The following is a 22,716-nucleotide window of genomic DNA, read 5'->3' as shown; positions in this document are numbered from 1 at the left end:
TCACCATCCATAGCTTCATGAACAAATTCCTTGTAATAAATCTCTTTATATACAAATATATATCCTCCTGGTTCTGTCTGTCTGGAGAACCCTAACACAGATTTTGGTACTGGGGGTGGGGTTAAAGAAACAGAATGTTAAGAATGAGTTTTCTGAACTGCGTCTGAAGTTTCTGGAATTGACTCTTTAGTGTGATTAAATCTGAAAACTTCAATGGCTCTATTTCTAGTAATAAAGAGAGCACTGATAGTCCATGGCATGGACTGTGGAGACACTCAAACTGTCTTTATTGGATACATAGTCAATGAATTATAAGAAGCAAGGAGCTGAGTGACTGCGTGTGTGATACTTTCGAACATTTGGGGAAAACTAAGGGATGTAATGAGATTGGCTAGTTGCTCCTAATGTCTCTGGACAAAGTGGTGTAAGAGAAGATGAGCTGAAGGATCAGAATCCCCAGCTCCACATAAGTGATCTGAAAACTTCACGTGTGCACTGAAGGGAGAGCTTTCTCTCCCAGAGCACGAGAGCTGAGATAGCTGAAAATCAAACCAGAATCTCACTGTGCAACTGGCGGAATTACAAGGCAAAAGAAGCCCCCAGCCTTGCAGTGCCTACTGTTAAAGTCGGGGCATTTGTGGGCAAGGGATAGGGTCCTGAAACTTGGAATGCCTTTGTGTGGGAAGACCCTAATGAAGCTAGGGACACTGTGACCTAAATCCTAAAGAGTCCTCATTGCCAGTGGGTGAGGGCTCAACCAGGGAGCACAACAATGGTTCCATTGAATTGGAAAGTGAGAAATTTTAGACATTTTGGGCTCGTATGCCAGAGAAACTACAGGCCAAAAAAGGAGGGGGGGAGAAGTAGAGGTAATTTACTGGCTAGAGTGATTGCTCTTCATTTCTAAGGGGAAATTGGTTGCTGCAACACAGTGCAGGCAAGGATTATGTCTGCAACCCATAGGAGTATCTGAGGCGCCTCTTAGTACTTCCATGCCCAATAGTAAAAGTTAATGGAGAACTATAGCAACCCAAACCAGGCAGGATGATTGAAGACTCAGACTCTTCAGGAATGAAAGTTTGGGTGACTCCATCAGGTAAAAGAGAACAGCTGAGGTTATGGAGGAAGGCAGGGAAAATACAGAATGGATAGTGGAGGAAGGAAGCCAAAGATAGCAATTACAGTCTTGTGATTAATTACAGAAATGAGTTCTACTGTAGCTTTGCTTCTTTCCTTCTTGCTGGTTATATTTATGTGTTTATTTGCATATGCTAGTGATTTCCTTTTTCTCTCTCCTTCCCATTTCAATTTTATAGCAAACAGTTGGTGGAAATTCATTTTATAATTTCGTCTTTAGATACTAGAATATTAGTGGGACTGTGAATAAATTTTGAGGAATAATTTGTATAAACAGCAATGGATATAATGACTTGGTATTTTGTCTCTCCTCATTTTGGGGAAAGAGGGGGACTTCCTCTCTTGTGACAAGGGTAGCTGTATATCCCGTGAAGCTGTTCTGTGGTACGAGACAAAATGTGTGTGAGAGTGCACATGGAAGCTGAGTAATCAAAGGGATGGACTGTGGCACTTACAGATTTTTGTCTCTTGGCTCAAATTCATTCTTTATGCCTGTTCTGTGAAAATGGCTCTGGTCTACTTAAATATTTTTCCTTTGCCAGCTGGTACTGACGTTTGCCGGTAGAGGGCACTGGAAAGACATTGCAAAAAAGGAAAATGGTTTTGCTCCCCGCTCCTGAGGGGCCCACTCAGCAGGTTCCTGCAGCAGACACAGCTTTCTCCAGCACCAGGGTCCAGAAGCATCGCCGATTCTCCAGTGCCTGGCTCCTGCCGGATGTGGTGACCACCAGAAGCCAGTGGCCAGCACCTTCCCCCTAGAATCTCCCATCAGACAGTTTAGTAGCAGTATGCCTCTGGCTTCTGAAGCACTCACAGCTTCTCCATTTTCCAGTTCTTCCGAGGCAAGGCAGCCAGCAGCACCCAGTGGCTAGCAACTTCTCCCGACACCCTCCCTCACATCTAGTTTTGTAGCAGAGCGCCTCTGGTGACTCACCTTCCCATGAACAGCTTTCTTTGGCACCCTAGACGGTGAATTTCTGGCAAGATCCAGAAAGTGGATTTCCAGCAAGTTCCACCATTCAGTGAGTCACGACCATAGTTTCTCCAACAAAGACTCGGTCTCGGCTGAGTTCCGGAACAGGGGGTGGGGTCGGGGGACGGTTGTGAGCAGAGTAGGGTCTTCCTTGGGTGCTGTATTTCAGCCATGCTCGTGCTTTTTCCTCTAGCTTCTTGAACATAAGGATTACATCTATAAAGCTGTTTTAAAGCCCTTTGTTTATTGTACCCATCATCTGGGTCATTTTCTACGGATTATTTTTCTCCATGTGGGTTGTATTCTCCTGCTTTTTCTCATACATGAAAATATCGTATTAGAAGCCAAACATTGTAAATTTTACCTTGTTCAGTGCCGAATTATTTTGGACTTAAAAAGGAGGGGGGGTTGCTTTGTTCTGGGATACTGTTAATCAATTGGATTCTTTTGAGGCTTGTATCTAAGTTTCTTTAAGGGGGGACCCGAATTACCATTAGTCCAGGGCTAATCTGTCTGATAGTCTGAGATTTTTATTCAATGCCCCATGTGTTGGTAGGTTTTTCCACTCAGCCTGGACACGTGGATTAATTGTTTCTGCCTCTAAGGATTGTTCCTTGTGATTCTTTCCAATGGCCTTCGCCTGGCCTCAGGCAGTTTTTTCACTCAGTGTGCTGGTCAGTACTGGTTGAAGATTTGAAGGGAACACTTTGGTAGATCTCCAGAGCTTTCTCTTTCTGTGTAGCTCCCTCCTCCGTAGCACCCTGCCCTGTCCTGTGAGTGCTAGCTGCTTTCAGAGTTCCCAGATGTCCACCCTCACCCTGGCATAAACAATTGCATTCATCTATGGTTTATCCTTCCTGTGTTTCTTTTTGCCAAAATAAGTAGATACATATCTACATTTTTTAAAAGAGTTTATTTATTTATTTTTAGAGAGAGGGGAAGGGAGGGAGAAAGAGGGAGAAAAACATCAATGCGTGGTTGCCTCTCAAGCGCCCCCTACTGGGGACCTGGCCTGCAACCCAGGCATGTGCCCTGACTGGGAATTGAACTGGTGGCCCTTTGCTTCAGAGTCTGGCGCCCATCCACTGAGCCATGCCAGCCAGGGGCACATCTATATTTGTATTTCTTCTTTATTATCAGAAGATAGCACTTTCTTTTAAAAAACCCAGTAGTCTAAATGGTCAATTCCCCAAATCCTGAAATCTCCTAGAGCCCAACTGACGAAAGCTAGTTTACTGAAAAATCAATGTGCTGAATTCTTGAGGATTTGGAGATGATCTGAATTTCGCTCTAGTACTGGGTGGTAGGTACTAAACACCTACAACCAAATCTAGGTCAATTCACTGTTGCTGTTCTACAGCCAGAGGCAGCAGCATGGATGATAGCAATGCAAAATCTTGAGGGGGGTGGTGGAAATCCATAGGCATGGGTTGACTTGGTCACTTGGTAACTGGGCACCCAGAGAAAGATCCTGGACAGCATAGGGGCCTTCTTTCCATTGAAGCTCGTGTTTGCGATGGAGATGGGGCCAGAAAGTGAAGATGAGGGGTAGCAATGTTCATCTCAAAGTGGAGCTTTTCCAATACACCAAGAGCCATGAGCTGAGGCCACCTAAGAAGAAACTCTAGTAAATTTTCATGACCGTGGATTTGACAATGGATTTTTTAAAATTTTATTTCTTTATCTTTTAGAGGGGAGGGGAAGGGAAGAAGAGAAGGAGAGAAATATCAATGTATGGTTGCCTCTTGTGTGTCCCCTGCCGGAACCGGCCTGCAACCCAGGCGTGTGCCCCGACTGGGAGTCGAACCGCGATCGTGTGGCTCGCAGGCCCATGCTCAATGCACTGAGCTACACCAGCCAGGGCCGACAATGGATTTTTAAAAAATGTTTTTTATCCTCACATGAGGATATCTTTTTCACTGCTTTTAGAAAGAGAGGAAGAAAGAGACGGAAACATTGATGAGAGGGAGAGAAATATAGATGCAAAAGAGTACCATTGTTGGTTGCCTCCTGTATGTGCCTGGACTGAGAGCGCATGCACGGGAGTCTGGGATTGCACATGCCTAGACCAGCAATTGAACCCGCAACCTAGGTATATGCCCTGACCAGGAACGGAACCAGCAACCTTTTGGGTTTTTTTTAAAGTATATTTTATTGATTATTCTATTACAGTTGTCCCAATTGCCCTCCTTTGCTCCCCTCCACCCAGCACCTCCCACTGCCTCAGGCAATCCCCACACCATTGTTCAGGTCCACAAGTAATGCACATAAGTTCTTTGCCTGCTCCATTTCCTATACTGTCCTTTACATCCCCATAGCTATTCTGTAACATCTTATTTGTTAATCCCCTCACCTCTTCACCCTTTCCCTCACACTCCCCTCCCATCTGGCAGCACTCTCTGTATCCGTAATATAATCTCTGTTCTTTTTGTTTGCTTAGTTTGTTTTTGAGATTCATTTGTAAAGATTTATTCATTTATTTTTAGAGAGAGGAGAGGAAGGGAAAAAGAGGAAGAGAAACATCAATGTGGGGTTGCCTCCCACGTGCCCCCCACTGGGGACCTGGCCCGCAACCCAGACTTATGTCCCAACCAGGAATCCAACCAGTGGCCCTTTGGTTCATAGGCCAGCAATCAATCCACTGAGCCACACCAGCAAGGGCTAGATTCAATTGTTGATAGATACGTATTCATTGGTATTTTATTGTTCATAGTTTTGATCTTTTTCTTAAGTAAGTGCCTTTAACATTTCATATAATAATGGTTTGGTGATGATGAACTCCTTTAGTCTTTTCTCATCTGGGAAGCTCTTTGTCTGCCCTTTAATTTTAAATGATCTTTCCCGGGTAGAGCATTCTTGGCTCTAGATCCCTGCTTTTCATGACTTTGAATGTTTCTTGCCAATCTCTTCTAGCCTGAAAAGTTTCTTTTGAGAAATTAGCTGATAAGTCTTATGGGAACTTCCCTGTACATAACTAACTGGTCTTCTCTTGTTGCTTTTAAGATTCTCTCTTCATTGCCTGGTTGGTATAGCTCAGTGGATTGAGTGCTGGACTGTGAATCAAAGGGTCACCAGTTCGATTGCGGGTCAGGGCACATGCTTATATTGCAGGCCAGGTTCCCAGTAGGGGGTGCATGTGAGAGGCAACCACACATTGATGTTTCTCTTCCTCTCTCTAAAAAGAAATATATAAAATTCTTTTTAAAAAGATTCTGTCTTTATCTTAACCTTTGGCATTTTAATTATGATGTGTCTTGGAGTGGGCCTGTTTGCATCTATCTTGTTTGGGACTCTCTGTGCTTCCTGGACTTGCATATCTATTTCTTTCACCAAATTAGGGAAATTTTCTTTTACTATTTTTTTCAGAGAGATTTCCCATTTCTTGCTCTTTCTTTTCTCCTTCTGGCATCCCTATGATGCAAATGTTGGACCTCTTGAAGTGATCCCAAACGTTTTTATTTATTTATTTTTATTCTTTGCATTTTATTCTTTTTTCTTCTTGTTATTCTGTGTGGTTGTTTTTGCTTCCTTGTCTTCCAAATCATTGATTTGATTCTTGGCTTCATCCACTTTACTACTGTTTCTCTGTAAATTGTTCTGCATTTCAATTAGTGTATATCCTGTGTTTGTGAGTGGGTCTTTTTTTATGCTGCTGGGGTCCTCACTAAGTTCCTTGAGCATCCTTATAACCAGTGTTTTGAACTCGGTATCTGATAGATGGCTTATCTCCATTTTGTGTAGCTTTTTTTCTGGAGTTTTGATCTGTTCTTTTATTTGGGTCATGTTTTCTTTGTCTCCTCATTGTGGCGGCGTCCCTGTGTTGATTTCTGTGTATTAGGTAGAGCTGCTCTGACTCCCCGTCTTAGTTGTGTGGCCTATTGTGGAAAAGGCACCTGTAAAGTGTGTGGGGCAGAGCCTTAGGTAATAACCAGGCCAGGGTAGGGCAGCCCAGTTTACCGCTTCTTGGCTCTGTGTTTGAGGAGGGCTCAAAGAGGGGACTATGCTGCTGCCTGGCTTCTGAAGGTTTGCCTGGCCCTCGCCCTGTTTCCAGTCACTTGATTTATTTTTTATTAAATATTTGTATTTATTTATCTTTAGAGGGGAAGGGAAGGAGAGAGGGAGAGAAATATCAATGTACGGTTGCCTCTGCCGAGAACACACAATGTATCGTGTGTCCCCTGCCGGGAACTGGCCTGCAACCCAGGTATGCCCTGACTGGGACTCGAACCACGATCCTCTGGTTCACAGGCCCACGCTCAGTCCACTGAGCTACACCAGCCAGAGCCTTCCAGTCACTTGATTTACACTCCCATATGCAACGGGTGCCCCTTTTGCCTTTGCTTTGGTGCCGAATCCCAGAGGGGATGGATTTGTGTAGGTCCTAAGTCTGTATGGGCCCCTTAAGTGGAGTGTCCTAAAAACCTAGCAGTTTCTTCTGCCACTCCAGCCCACACTGGTTTTTACAACCAGAAGTTATGGGGATTTATCTTCATGGCACAGCAACCCTGGGCTGTGCTGTCTGGCCTGAGGCTTGCTCGCTCCAAGGTATCCCTCCTGATTTTTATCCACCACACACGGATGCGGGACCACCTGTCCCACTGCCGCCACCTCTCCATGCCACACCCCCTCTCTGCCCCTCCTACTCGTCTGGATGCACGTGGCTTCTTTAAATCCTTGGTGGTCAGACTTCCATACAACTCAATTTTCTGATGGTTCTAGTGTTATTTGTTTTGAGGTCTAGTTCTAATTCTGTGATTGTGTAAGGTGAAGCTTGTTTCATTATGCTTCTATCTTGACCAGAAGTCTCCATTTCAGTTTTTACAAATCTATATCAGAGAGAGAATATGAAAACACTAAATTATGTAGTAAGTGAAAAATAATGGTTCGTGTGTGGGGAGGTAGACGGAGAGTGATGGCAGGAAGTTGCCCACGGCACGTATTTCGCCTTTGTGTTTGAAGTATATGCATATGACCCATTTAAGTAATTATTTAAAGCATGCCTACAAAAAAAAGATATCAACCTGAAAATAATTGGAGAGGAAAATTCTGAAATGTACTTTGGCATGTAGAAAGCACAGGGATGAATAGTAACTAATAAAGTAGACCATAGAAAGCTAAATCATATCCTAGCAGTTGGGAGGATGAAAATCGGCATAATATTGCATAGTGTAAGCTCTGCCATTTGTTCTTTGTTTTCTTTTGTAATGCAAGTACCCGACTCAAGATTTGATTGCCTGAGACAGCTAAGTCAAAGAGGTATCCACTTCCAATAGACACATTTTCAGGCACAGGACTAGATTAAAGCCAGGTGCTTCCCTCTGCAGAGGCTTTTATGTTTTAGAGATCTTGGTTGATTTCAGTCAGTGACCATCTGGGCTACCTGCTTGTCTTTGCTTGCGGCATTTTATTGTTTATTTTAAAAATATTTTATGTATTTATTTTCAGAGAGAGAGGAAGGGAAGGAGAAAGAGTGGGAGAGAAACATCATTGTGTGGTTGCCTCTCATGTGTCCCCTACTGGGGACCTGGCCCGCAACCCAGGTATGTGCCCTGACTGGGAATCGAACCAGCGACCCTTTGATTCACAGGCCCGTGCTCAATCCACTGAGCTACACCAGCCAGGGCTGCATTTTGGATTCCTGTTCTTACATTTTAAATTCACTAATAAAGAGTGAGCACTGGCTGGTGTGGCTGAGTGGATTGAGCATCAGTCTGTGAACCAAAAGGTCGCTGGTTTGATTCCCGGTCAGGGCACATGCCTGGGTTGTGGGCCAGGTCCCCAGCTGAGGGTGTGCAAGAGGCAATCAATCCATGTTTCTCTCGTACATCACTGGTGTTTCTTTCCCTCTTTTTCTCCCTCCCTTCCCCGCTCTCTAAAAATAAATGAGTAAAATCTTTTTTACAAAAAGTGCGAGCCAGCAAAACCCGAGGTCCCCACCCTTGACCCTAATAAAAACAGAACCCCAGGCCCAGTCTCCCTCTCCCACTTCGCCTCTCCCTCTGTGGTCCCAGGTAGCACTGTGTAATTTCCAGGTCTAAGTAAGTAATAAACTTGTATCTTTTGAAAGTTTCTTGATGATTTATTGCTGAAGGGTGTCTTGAAATCACACTAGAAAGCACGAGGGCCAGTCCAGCCACAGCATAGGCTGAGACCTGTATAAAACAAGTTGAAAGCGGAATCCCCAAAAGACTTGAAACTGACAGCACCGAGTGCTTCTGGGAGTAAGACTGCATCCAAAAACAAAGACGGATGGGTTAAAAGTTTATTGATGAAGAACTTAGGCCCATGCATTTTCTTTCCACTTCATGAATCTGAAAGGATATGAAACATATGAACAATTAATAGTGGGCATATACAGGGCGCCACAGCCAATGACAACAGAATAAACTTTTTTGAAATGCATATAGAACACTTACCAAAATTAACCATATCCATAGCTATATAATGATCTCAGTAAATTTCAAAGGATTGAAAATATTCAGAGCATATACTCTGATCATTGTGAAAATACATGATATCATAAAAAACAATATAACTACAAGATCTATAACCCCTGGGAAATTAAGTAGTATTTCCCTAATTAAGGATAAACGACAGAAGAGTCAATGTAGAAATCAAATTAGAAAATATTTCAAATAGAATGAATGGTAATTAGCATAAACTATATCAGAACTAGGGGGCACACACCCTGGCTGGTGTAGGTCGGTGGGTTGAACGCCAGCCTATGAGCCAAAGGGTCGCTGGTTCGATTCCCAGTCAGGGCACATGCCTGGGTTGTGGGCCAGGTCCCCAGTAGGCAGCGTGTGAGAAACAACCACACACTGATGTTTCTCTCTTTCTCCCTCTCTTTCTTTCTCTCTAAAATAAATAAATAAAATATTTTAAAAAAAACAACTTAGGGGGCATAGTTAAAGTAGTCCCGAAAGAAAGTCTTATAATCTTGAGTGCATGTCTTGGCAGAACAAAAGCCTGAAATTCAGTTCATCTTAAGTAACTACAAAGAGAACAAATAAAACCCATGGTAGTAGCTGGTTCCTGCTCTCACAGCTATTGATTGCAGTACACTGAGCTCCATAGAGAGAGCGCTGGAGCGAGTGTGAGCCAGGGGCCACTGGGCAACCCTATGCTGGCTGAGGAAAATTAACTAAACATGGGCAAAGGTGATCCTAAGAGGCCCAGAGGCAAAATGTCAACATGTCATCAGTGTATCTAGTATGTTCCCTTTTGTGTAAGAAATGCGGGAAGACATATTCACATTCACTCATATATGCATAAAGAAATTCTGGATGGATACACACTAAATTAATAAAGATGGTTATAGAAGCAAACCCAAGCTCTTTGGCCTGGAACACACGCCTTTCCGGGATGTGCTTGGAAGCCAGTCTGCCGCTGCTTACTTTGGTATAGGACTTTAGTCAAATTCTTGTTTACTCACCCGCCACACAAGGATAATAGGTAGTATTAAATAGGTGAGCATGAAAAAGATTAACAAAATGTCTGGGACATAGTTCACATTCAATAAACGTTAACCAGTTTATAACTGTTATCTGGCTCTGGCCTACCTTTCCACACATATCCTAACCAGCTTCATATAAGATCACCTGGAGCCCTGGCTGGTGTAGTTCAGTGGATTGAGTGTGAACCTGCGAACCAAACGATCGCGGTTCGATTCCCAGTCAGGGCACATACCTGGGTTGCAGGCCAGTTCCCAGCAGGGGACACACGAGAAGCAACCATACATTGATATCTCTCTCCCTCTCTCCTTCCCTTCCCCTCTAAAGATAAATAAATAAATTAAAATCACCTGGGAGAGTTTTTTTTTAATTTTAGAGAGAGGGGGGAGAGAGGGGAGAGAGCCATTGAGACACAGACCTCGAGTTGTTGCTCCACTTTTTTATGCATTCATTGGTTGACTCTCATATTTGCCCTGATCAGGAGGAACCTGCAACCCTGGCATGTGGGGACGCCACCCTAACCAACTGAGGTACCTGGCCAGGGCTGGGAGACTTTTTTAAAATACTGAAAAAAAGCAATGCTAAGGCCTGGGCCCCACCCCCAGACCATATCACTCAGAATCTCTGCAGGAGGAGGGAAGTGGGGCCCAGGCAGTGATATTTTCAAAAAGCGCCCCAGATGGTTTCCACCATTCCTACCAGATTGTTGGTTCCCTCACTGCACCTGACACATCAGGCTCAGCCTGCCTCCACTCCTTTGCTTACACTGTTCCTCTTCCTCTCCCCACCCCCATCCATCCCACATTCCTGCCTGGTAAACTTCTACTCAGCTGTTCCCCTCCCCCCTTCCCCGCTACCGCACACTCCTCCCTTTGATGATTGCCTGTGCCGCCTGCAGGGTGAAGTCCGCACCCAGCACAGCACAGGGGCTCACCTTTGTGCCTCACTACCTGCTTCTCCCCCACCGCATCTTCTTCCCCGTGCTTCCAGCGCACCAAACTGTCCTTCTGCACGTGCACTTTGCGCATGCTCTTCCTGACCCCCAGCCTCAAGGATGCCTTGCGCCAACTGCTACTCGTCCTTTAAGTTCTTTAAGACCCAGTTCATGCAGCCCTCCTGTGTGTGAAGCCCGCTCTAAACCCCTCCACTAGCCACCCGAAGGTACAGTTAGGTGTTGTCTGCCCTCCGTTCCCTCGCACTTTGGACTTGTCTCTAGCACTCAGCACATTGTGTTTATTGTATGTTTGTCCGGGTTGCCTCGAGTCTGAGCTCGAGGTCAAGGCTTATGATTTTTCCGTCTTTACTTTTGCGCAGCACAGGCCCTGCATGAAGGAAGTACTTAGGGAATGTATGCTGAATTCCATTACCTTGTGGGGGGTTTACTGGTAGTCATTGTGAAAATTGCTACTCTCCCCTTCAAATAAACGCCCAAATAACTGAACATAATAGTTTAAGAGTAGTATGAGCAGCACTGAGGAAAACAGATTGTCACCTCTTATTTTAGCCCATTTCTGTCCATTGAATCTGGGGTTAAGATCTCAATACCTTATTTACATTGCATTGTCAAACCACGGTTTGAGATCTAAAATCTTATTAATGTTAACAAGCTAGCCTTTGAGTACTGCCCCCTCAACCAATTCACTGCCTGACAAATTGCTTTGCTGACTCAGTGGCCCGCATCCAAAATCTTCTGGGGAGCTTTCCAACATCCTGCTGCCCAGGCTGCCCAACAGACCAAATACATTAGAATTTCTGGGAGTGGGTCCCAGAAATTAATGCTTTTTGAAGCTCCCTGGGCAATTCCAAAGAAGCCAAGGTTGAGAATCACTGGTAGATTTAAAGCCATACAGCTCCCTTCACTGGCTCTGCCGTTTTGTTTTGTCTTTCCGTGTCTATCCTTCTTTCCTACCCTTAACTCCACTCTGCTCTCCTCTCCCTCCCACTGGCCTGCTCTCTAGTTGCTCACACTTGTCGTCCTGATACGTACGACTCACAGTGCTGTCCAGAGGCACTAAGCAGTGGACACTGCGCTGAGCTGGGAGTTGGTCAGCCTAGGCTTTTGTCCCTGTGTGGTCTTGGGGCCCAACCCTTTATTCTTTGGACCTTGGTTCCTTCTTGAGTCAAATGGGGATCATGACACTGTTCTGCCACGTAAGAGGCCTATGTGACGACAGCATCGTGTAAGTATGAGATCTCTAGAGCCTCACTACCGACACAGGGGCTGCACGGTGTTCATGCCAGTCACGCAAAACAAGACTATATCATGTTGACAAAAGTACTATGAAATCGATGGACATATTCATATAAAGTTGAAGAACAAAGCATGCATGGACTTGGTAAACTGCAAGTTCAGGACAGTGGTGACAGGGGTGGGGGGAAGGAAAGGGGATGAACCTGGGAAGGGTGCCGAGGGGGAGTCAACTGTATCGTTCCTGCTTTCTTTTTAAAAATGCAGTCTGACAAAAATGTGAAGATTTGATTGAAGCGGGGGTGGTTTTTTAAATGTTATTTATTCATTTCGGGAGAGAGAGAGAGACATCCATTTGTTGTTCCACTTACTTATGCATTCATGGGTCGATTCTTGTGTGTGCCCTGACTGGGATTGAACCCGCAACCTTAGCGTTTCGGGACAATGCTCTAACCAACTGAGCTACCCAGCCAGGGCTAAACTGGGAGTGTTTATAGTATTCTCTACTTTGCTGCACACTTGAAAGGAAGATAATAATTAAAAAAACCTCCCTACAACATAAAGATATAATATTTAAAAATGTAAAGCAAAAAAAATAAAAAGGAGGGATTCTTATCGTCATCTTGCCCTAGCTTAGTTCTACTGTCCACCCTGGTAGAGTGGCAAGAATTGATAAATCGTGGAATTGACAGTTGCTTCAAGTCCATTCTGTAAGATAGAGAGGTATAAATCAATAACTTAATAAAACTTTAAAAACTTGTCTGTTTCATCTACCTGATTTTGGAGACATCACTGAGGATGTTTTTGCATGCCCTGCACCGAGTAATGAAGGCTCATTAAGAGTTAAGCTCAAGGAAGTCAAAGTAACGGGAGAGAGACACAGGAAGAGCCTGAAGGGGGAGAGGGAAGGAAGGGCAGGAGGAGGAGGAAGAGGGGTTCATTCATCTGGAGGAGGAAGTCACAATTTTCCACTGTGATTTCTCCATGGAGGGGTTGAACACACCCACCTCACCACTGCTATGGGCCCCGTAAGGAGGTAACAGAAATTCATTTTCACGGTGCTCTTTTTAAAGACAGCTGCTCAGCCTTTTCAATAATCTCAACTGATCTGCTGCCCTGGCAACTGCTAGCTCAGCACCTACAAGCCAGAGCTCGGCCGTCTAGCACCTTCATTCTGTGTAGACACATGTGCCCGTCGGAGGTGGCCCCTCTGGCTCACAGTGCAGCTGGTTGTTTTTAATAGAAAAAGGAACCCCTTTCCCCGCCTCACACAGCCCTGTCCTGGGATGCCCAGCACAGCTGGATGAACACAGGAAAAGCTGACTTTTAGATCTTCGTTCTGCCCCTCTCAGCGCAAGGTGTCTCATACACTGAAAACTTGCACGACCTTATTTATAAATGGGGAGGTTCTGCTCTAATTCACGATTTGGCCCCTGTTTCCAAGACCCTCAGACTTCTATTATCCTAGCTCCGCTCTCACTCACTGCTTTCAGTGTTACCTACGCTCCAGAACACTGGCCTTCACTCTGGCCCTAGTGGAAGACAGCCCAGTCCTGCCTCAGATCTCACTCGCTCTTCCCTCCGGATGGCTCTCCTCCCCAGGCCTTTGCATATTCAGGTTCTCAATTCAACAATAGAGTCAATTCCTTCTTCAGATTTCCCAGGTCTTCAATAACATCACTACCTGAAAGTTCAATTCACATGTTTATTGTCGGTTGCACCTCCCTTGGAAACTGTAAAAACCCTGCATGAACACCCTATGCAGACACCCACCCCTACAAAACTCAGTGAGCCTGGTTTGCTTAAAGCCTGTAATTCTAAACAAAGGCCGGTCTTTAGGACTGGCCCTTGGCTAGCTGCTGGGAGACAACCTCTGAGCCCTGGGAATATTCTGTGAATAAGAATTGTTTGCATACACGAGGCATTGAGCCATATTGGATCAATGTGAAAACTCATCCTAACATTGTGAACAGAAAAACAACACCCATCCCTACCCTCTGCACAAAGGTACCCAGCCAAACTGTAGTATGGCTTCTAGCAGCCCAAGGCCAAGTCCGTAGGAGGGCCCAGTTCCCACCTGGAAAAGCTCAGGGCGGTCAAAAGAATTTTCCTTTTTTTTTTCTAGCCAACACCTAACATAGGTCCCCAACTCCCTTGCTTAGAACATTAACTAAAATGGGCTTCCAACTGTGACTGTTTCCGCTGTCCTTTTGAGATGTAAATGTATATACTACCACTCCATCACCACTCTCAAGGACCATCCCCTTGAAATGCGATCATCAAGATGCCTGCCCCTGGGTGTCTACCTCCCAGTCTCTTTGGGAGGATAGACTCCTAACTTCAGTAACTGACAGCTAGCAGGCACAGCTGGTCTAACTGCACTTTACACTGAGCCACCCTTTGTAACTTTCCACTTCCCTGGCTCTACTGAAACCCTGCTTGCTCCTCTCCCTCCTTTCTTTAAAACGCCCAGTGACAGCCTGCGCAAATGGGAGTGGTGCTCAACTCTCCCCTACTGTCAGTAATGATTGATGAAATCTGTCTTCACTGCTGTGACTGCTGTCTTTGTTTACCTTTGACACCTTCCACCCTCCCCCTCCCTCAGACAGTCGAGGACAGAGATCATGTCTGTTATGTTCAGTACTGATTGTAACCCTGGCTGCTGTGGCTCAGTGGATTGAGCACCAGCCTGAGAACCAAAGTGTCACTGGTCCAGTTCCCAGTCAGGGCACATGCCTGGGGTGCAGGCCAGGTCCCCCGGCGGGGGCGTGCAAGAGGCAATTGCACGTTGACGTTTCTCCCCCTCTCTCCCTCCTTTCCCCTCTGTCTAAAAACAGATAAATAAATAAATAAATATTTTAAAAAATACTGATTCTAAGTGCCTTCAAGAATGCCTAGCACATTTGCTGAACGAACAAATACGTGTCTGTTAAAATGCACGTAGTAAAAAGAAAAAAAGAGGGTAGTGAAATTTCCCAATTTCACGATTGGGAAATAGGAGGCCTACATTTTAGTCTCATTTGTTGTGGTTAATTACTTACCTGCGTCAAGTTGCTTCATCAGCACAGTCCAACTACTGTCTGTGTGAACTAGGGCAAGATACGGAACCTCTCTGTCTCACTTTCCTCAACTAGCAATTTCTTCCACACAAGGTTATTGGGGAAGATTGAAACAGTGTGAGAGGAACACAATAGTAGTTCAAGAAATGAGGTCCCATGTTGACCTTTGACTGCAGTGGTCCCCAACCTTTTTGGCACCAGGGACTGGTTTCATGTAAGATCATTTTTCCATGGACCAGGGGTGGGGGAAGGTTTCAGGATGATTCAAGCCCATTACATTTATTGTGCACTTTATTTTTATTATTATTACATTGTGATATATATTGAAATAATGATGCAGAATCCGTGGGAGTCCTGAGCTTGTTTTCCTGCAACCAGACAGTCCCATCTGGGGGTGATGGGAGACAGTGACACCTGAAGAGTGTTGCTTATGTCCTGTCTAGTCCCTAATCTCGTTTTGGTTGCTGTCCCTGCAGAAAACCCTACTTCACAAAGATGGGATGTTGGAAATGGAAGCAGGCTTTTCAGTGCTTTTGTGGCAGTCTCAGGATGTTCCACCTTGAGTTTATCTTTTTATTTTTTGCCTGCAACAATCTTTTATTTTATTTTTCCCTTTAAGGCTACTGAAAATCTGCATGTAGACTAGGCAATTAATTCTCATAATAAAAATACCCGCATCCGCATAGCCAAGTTCTCCATCAGATTCCACAGTGAGCATGCAACGCAAAACACATTCTATTCTACAGGTGCATTTTCTTGTGAGTCTGTGGGGTTATAATAAATTCTTCCTGGAAATATTAGCTTCTCATGAACTGCCCCCTTGATGGGTAGGTACTGTGCTACTTCATTGGGCTCTGTGAAGAAGGATGGTGGAACATGTGTTAAATGAGCAATTTTGCTCTCATGATGTATATTCTTGTAACATGTAGGTCTTGTCAGCCTCTGGTGAAGTCTCTCTCATGTCATTCATTCTGATAAGCACTCCATCAATTCTCAAAACAAAAAAAACCCCCACTGCATCAGCAGGAAAAAGCTGGAAAACATTACTTAATTTTCCCATTTAGACTTGAAACTGCATGCTCATGAAGTTCATCCTCAAACAGGAGAACTTCTTCAAGAAACGTAATCTGTTCTCTGGCTTTCAATTTCTCTATATCTATGTGATCTACTGTAGGTACAACCTTTAACTTGAGTGATTCTCCAAGTGATGCTCCCTTGTAATCTGTTGTATAGGTCCAATCGTGTGGTTTAATAACCTCCTTGGAATGTTCACCTTCCATCCCCCCTTCCTGCCCCTCTTTTGCACAGAACACTGAGCATGCCTGGGTAGTTTACACTTCTTAAAGCATCTGTAGCATTAAACTCAATCCCAAAGCCAGAACAGTGCTGGATTCTTAAAACATTGTCTGCAAACATCATTTTGGAGATGGATAGCATAGGAAATTCATCAGCTAACTTCTCCACGTCGGCCAACTTCATAATGTGGGTCTTGGTCGTCGTCAGCTTTCAGGAGAGCCATGGATCACCATGGCCGAGGGGGAGCTCGTGTGAGCTGCGCAGGGTGGGCTGGAGCTGTGGTGGCAGCAGACACCAGCTCCCCGCCTTGCTACAGCCCAGCTCCACCGCACCCCACTGCCTTGACTTGCATCTGCTTGCCTCCTGCTGTGCAGCTGGATACCACTCTGTGGCCCTGGGGGTTGGGGACCTGTTTTACTGGGTTTCTCTAACCCGGTCTTATAAAGAGCAGCAGAGTCTGTGGTCACAAGGGTTCGGCCTCTGGAGCCAGGTTGTCTAAGTCTGAAGTCTACTTTGTTCCTTACTAGTTATGTGACCTTGGAAAGTGGCTTAACTTTCCAGTACTCACTTTCTTCATCTGTAAATTAGGAATGATTGTCCTCATAGGGTTTTGGTAAGAAATAACAGACTAAGTACACTCTCAGCACAGCCTGACATATCATCTTTCAGTGTTAAGTGATGTGATTGGGCCTCAGGATCTTCATTCAAAAGAAGCATTAGGCTTTAAGGTCTCTGAAGCCCCTACGAAGTTGCCCCTGCAGCTGAAGCAGCCAATGGCTCCTTTCCCTTTGTTTTGTTTTTGAAAAATTTTATTAAAGTATAGTTGGCACGCAATAGTATATTACTTCCAGGTGTATAACGTAATGATCCAACATCTAAATGCCTTACTATGTGATCCTCACGCTAAGTCTAGGAACCATCTGTCACCATGCAAAGTGATCACAATATTATTGACCCTATTCCCTGTACTGTGCATCACCTACCTGTGGCTTATTGTATAACTGAAAATTTGTACCTCTTATTCCCCTTCACCTTTTTCACCCATCCCTCCCATATGCACCCCTCTGGCAACCAGTTTGTTCGCTGTTTCCATGAGTATATTTTTGTTTTGTTTGTTCATTTGTTTTATTCTTTCGATTCCACATGTAGGTGATATAATAAAGTATTTGTCTTTCTCTCTCTTGACTTATTTCACTTAGTATAATATCGTCTAGGCCCATCCACATTGCCTTTTTTGTTGCTGGAGTCTGGAGTCAGACTTTTAACCCAATTTCACACTGGGTTTCACACTTTCGTCAGGCCTCACTTCCTGATAGGTGGTCTGAAGTCACTGTTCACAGCACTTCCCAGGCCCATCTGGGGTCTTCCTTCCACATCCGCGAGGAAAACGAAGGTTTTTTCCAGGCTACAGGGGCAGCTGCACACAGGACTTTCAACCCTACCCCGCCCCACCCCACGGGACCCCCTTTCTGACTCAGAGGCTCCCAGAGCGTGGGGTGGGCTCCCGGAACTGACTGGAAAAGGCGGGGTAGGGTGCAGCGCGGTTACTGCCCCAATCTGGCCTCCCTTTGGAGGTGTGATCTGGGGGACGACTGGACCTCTCAGACTGAGTCCCTTCTAGGGCATGGAGATGTGAGGGCGGGATTGAAAGGGGTTTCCTCCGGGTCTAACACACCCACTCCCTTCCTTCCTCTGGTTTTCAGTTTCCTCAAAGGACTGCAAATTACGGACGAGTCGAAAGGAGCAGTCACACAGCTGCCCGTGTACTTCCACAGACTCTGTACGCACTTAAACCTCTTCTGGCGGCTGCATTTATCCTCCCACTCCATGGAACTCCACGACCCCACCGGGAACAAGACGTGAGCGGGACACGCATGCGCGAACATCATTGCCACCGACCGACTCCTCCTGAAGGCCCGGTGTGGGTGGCGGGTACATGCGCAGATGCCACACTCCACTCTAGCCGGAAAGACGCCGCGAGTGGGTGGTGGCGTCAAGCTGAATTTATGCTTCTCTGCCCCACCCCAACCGCGCCATCGTCCCTTTTCTGTCCCTGGATCTCGTGTTCCCACACTCAGGACTCCTGTATTGGAGTCTTAGCGTGAATCCTTCCGTTTCCACTGGCAGTCCCTCTAATAAAGAAAATGAACGTGTGAATGACAAGCATAGTGACTCTAAGGTGCTTTTGCCTGGAATGGGTGCAGCCTGTACACGGATTGCCTTGAAATCCTTAGTTTCAGACCGGGTGTCTTTTCTTCCCCATCTGGGAGTGGCAGAAATAAAAGAGGGACTTGTCCCCTGCTCAAAACCCTTCGCCAGGCACTTCAGGTTCCATCACAGCTACTGATGACAGATCAGGGCCTCCCCAATATGCTCCACACCCCCGTTAGGACAGTCTCACGTGACGCAAAGTTGCCTAGGGTGGAGCGCTCAGCACTCCACGGCGGACAGGACTTTCAACACGGCGGAAAGACGGCGGACACAATACACTCGGAAAAAGCAAGTATTCATTCCTACCTCAAGGATTAGAAACTTGAGGCTTTGTGATCAATACAACATGACCCTGGCCCCACAGCCGCTCCTTCTGTGGGTCCGTGGTCAAGACTTATTACAAACACTGCCTCTAAAGCCTCGCACCGGGCCCTGACTGGGTCACTAGGTTGGAGCATCCTCCCCTGCAACAAAAGGTTGCAGGTTGCCTCTCTGGTCCGGGCGCTTTCGATTTGAGGAGGCAACTGATTGAAGTTTCTCCATGTTTCTCTACCACATAGATATTTCTATGTCTCTTCCTTTCTCTCTCAAAAAATCAATAAGCAATAAACATGTCCTCCTGTAAGGATTTTTACAAACTAAAAAAAAAAAAGAAGAAGAAAAGAAAAAAAGCCGCGTGCTCGAATGGGTATCTCACCCCCAACCCGCGCCCCGCCCCCAACTTCTGGGCGTTGCATGATCACTTCCGTGGGGGTTTCACTGGCAGCTGCCGCCCAGCCCAGGCTGACTCATCACCCCCACCCCCACCCCCCGGTTTATTCCGTTCCAAGTCTTTCCCAATTCGGGGTGGGAGCGAGAGGACTATCAGAATCTCTCCATGGTCCTCTTGATTTGGGGGTCCAGGGAGTGCTGGGAGAAACTAGTCTGACCCTGGAGACTGGAGAGCTGCGAGTCTCAGAAGGAAGGCCCCGGAGCCCTGGAGGGAGAAGAATCGTTCTGCCGGTATTGCCAGAGCCTCCCCCCTCCGGCTCCCGTCCCTTGCCTGCAGCGGCTGTCACTCCTCGCTCTGGTGCCAGCTGGCTCATGATTCCTCGCCTTCATTGCTGCCTGCTTGATTTCCTGCTTTTCTTGGGCTGTCCACATCCCCTTCCCGTCCTCCCCCACAGCCTCCCTGGTTCGGGGCCTCTTTGCCTTCCTCTACCTCCATATTGTTAAGATATCAGCGTCTCCCTCCCATCCCTTCTCTCCCTGCAAAAACAAACCAACAAACACCCCCACTGGTCCTGTAATGGCTTCATTAAGCCTGAAAATGACTGACTCCCAGCTTTCTAGCTCTCCTGCTGCGTGGATGTGTAAACAGTGAGGTCGTTCTTCCAAGGCTGTGAAGGCAGAGTGGGTATAAGTGGAACTGACACTGAACTAATCACAATACTTACTGATTCCATCCAATGACGCAGTTGTATTGCGATGTATTAATTCACTCAGTAAACACTGCCATCTGTCTGTCCGGGGCACTGTATGGCATACCAAGGACACGGAGATCAGAACAGACTCCTGATCTCCCCAGAGGTAAGTATTGGTTCAGAGGTGGGCATACAGAGCTGTGGCAGTGTGAGGGGGCATCTCACAGTCCTAAGGATTATCTGGGGTAGAGTTGCCAGATTTACTTTAGCAAATGAAAATACGGGATGCTCACTTGGATATGAATTTAGATGTTAGATCGATACCTAGTAATTTTGGTCAATAATACACGAATGTTGCATGGGAGGTATTCAGACTAAAAATGGCTTGTTGCTTACCTGAAATTCAAATTTAATTACTCGAGCATCCCATAGCTCATCTGGCAGCATGACTGTGCATTGTTGCTGCTGGACAGGCTGCAGCCAGGAGAGTCGGCAGCTGCGAATACGGATGGCCCTACAAGTCAGGGGGAACCACCCGAAGGCTTTAAAGCCAGGAGAGTCACATCGTAAATTTTGAGTTTTAGGAAGGGGGTTCTGCTGGCTTCTTGGAGGGTCCTTTTAAGAGGGACAGCAGTGGGATTTGACAAGGACCACAGTACAAGAGATTTGGGGTGGTGAAAATAGGAAGATACGAGAGAGGAAGTGCCAGATTCGAGAAGTCTGTAGGACTTAAGAGGATTTGGCGATTGATTAGATGGAGTGGAAAGGGCGTTAGTCCCAGGGTCTGGCTTTGGAGTCTATCTCAACTGAGATAGAGCAAGTTTAGGGGGTAATAGTTGAGTTTAATTTAAGACGTGTTGGACTCTGCCTAAGAGCCACCTGGTGTAGGGAGCTAGCAAATGACTGGCTATCTCATTCTGATGTTCGGTGACGAGGTGAGCTGGAGGCAGAGATTGGGAAGTCCTCAACTGAGAGGCAGTGTGGAAACCAGGAGGTTAATGGTGAGGGAGCAGGAGAAAAGAAACCCAGGGAGGAGACCAAGAAGGAACAGTCCAGGAATTAGGAGGAATCAGGAAAATGAGGTGTCATGGAAGCCAAGGGGTGTTTGTAGGAGGAGGAAGTGTTCAATCCTGTCAAACACAGCTAGAAAGTTCTGATTACACAAAGGCTGGACAATGCCATTGATTTGGGCAATGCTAGTCATCATGACCTTAGGCTGGTATCACACAGACTCATTCACATGTCAGCCCCATTAACTCAGATGGTAGACACTCAGCTGGCACACTCTCAGAGGCTCGCCACAGCCATTCTCACGTCCTGCACGCTGCTTCAGTGCTGAAATCATTCATTCAAATTGTGCCCCAACTCACTCGGAAATTGCAGGCACACATTTGGATCTTCTCCATATCCATCATTTGACCACCTCAGAGCCTGCCAGAACCAGCGCAACTTGGTCGTTGCAGGGGTAACTGCAGGTCTCCACAAGGTTCGTAACAGTTTATCTCTCAGGGGTAAAGACTACTTCTGTGCTTTTCTCATCTCCTGGTAGGGCTAAGTACCCTTGGGGATTGTGAGGTAGTGCTGACTGTGGCTGGCTCTGGTGTCCCTGACATGCCCCTTTGCTCACCTCTGACCCTCAAGTACCTAAACTGATGAATGTCTGTTGTGTGCAAATGTTGAGTTCAATCTACTCTCTATTTTCTAATGATCTTGAGACAGAGGTGCAAACAATAAAGACAGTGAATACTCGACGGAACAAATCCCCAGGGAAGTGGGAGGGGCTGCAACCCAGAGCCCAGTGGGAAGGGCAAGCCCCAAACAAGGCCTCTCTTTGAAACCTGAGGAGAGTGTGGCCTAGAGAGAAGAACACTGCAGGTGACAAGAGAGAAAGTATTCACTTAATGGCCTCTGTTTGCTCTAAACACAGAGGTTCTTAACCAAGGGTCCACAGCCCCTTTGGAGTCTGTAGAGGGAATTGAAGGAGCCCATGGACTTGGATGATGGAGGCAGGAAATTGCATCTTAATTTTCACTATCACTGACAGAAATGTCCTTCCAGGGGATGTAGGTGGCAAACTCAAGTAGTATAGCAGTCCCTGTGGCTTTGTCACCAACAGAAATAAGATTTTCATACCTTATCATGGTTGTTGCAGATCTCTCAAAATAACATCATTATTTTATTTTTTAAAGGATCTTATTTATTTTTAGACAGAGGGGAAGGGAGGGAGAAAGAGAGGGAAAGAAACATCAATGTGTGGTTGCCTCCTATGTACCCCCTACCAGAGATCTGGCCTGCAACCCAGGCATGTGCCCTGACTGGGAATCAAACCAGTGACCCTTTGCTTTGCAGTCTGGCGCTCAATCCGCTGAGCCAAGCCAGCCAGGTATAGCTTGGTGTTTAATGTATTGATAAAGAAGCACATATATTATAATACTACATGACAGATGTATTTCTTATTATTTTGACAATTGTATTTCTTTTGTAATCTATTTATCTTACACATTCATTGTTCTGGGAAGGGGTTCCTTAAGATTTCATCAGACCACTACAGAGCTGTCCACAACACACAAAAAGGCTAGGAGACACTGCTCCAAAGAGTAACAGTAGCTTCCATTTACAAAGCTCTTGCTAAAGGCCAGGTACTGTTCAAAGTATCTTTAAAAAAAAAAATATATATATATATATATATTCTTTAAAAAATTTAAATATATATATATTGTATGTTAACTCATTTATTCCTAACAACTCTACAAGGTAGGTGCTTTTATTATACCCATTTTATAGAAGAGGAAACTGAGGCACAACAGTTAAATAACTTGCCCAAGGTCATTCAGCTAGGAAATGATGGAGTTGAGATTCAAACCCAGGCCTTCTAACTTTAGGGCCTGTGCTAAAATGTCAAGGACTTCAATTTGTAGAAGGCCAAGGGGTAAATGGGTTGAGAGTGTGGTGAGAACAGGTAAAGAGAGAGGGGAAATGAAAGAGAGAGGTTCTA

At 45.7% G+C, this 22,716-nt stretch overlaps 1 long non-coding RNA gene and 1 pseudogene across 1 annotated transcript; one reads left to right on the top strand and one right to left on the bottom strand.

The window, feature by feature from the left end:
• The first annotated feature begins 922 nt into the window (after positions 1 to 922).
• On the top strand, positions 923 to 21,867 carry LOC118978339 (uncharacterized). The gene is made up of 3 exons (XR_005064696.1): positions 923 to 1,096; positions 17,811 to 17,966; positions 21,231 to 21,867. It is a non-coding gene; the product is annotated as an uncharacterized LOC118978339 (long non-coding RNA).
• Positions 15,547 to 16,311, bottom strand: LOC118978338 (TIP41-like protein; annotated as a pseudogene).
• Positions 21,868 to 22,716: the final 849 nt, after the last annotated feature.

The sequence above is a fragment of the Sturnira hondurensis genome, unplaced genomic scaffold, assembly GCF_014824575.4.
Source record: "Sturnira hondurensis isolate 20B ecotype Veracruz unplaced genomic scaffold, ASM1482457v3 Scaffold0021781, whole genome shotgun sequence".
Taxonomy (NCBI): Eukaryota; Metazoa; Chordata; class Mammalia; order Chiroptera; family Phyllostomidae; genus Sturnira; species Sturnira hondurensis.
Note: the sequence above shows the minus strand (reverse complement) of the source record. Positions and strands in the feature narration are given on the sequence as shown.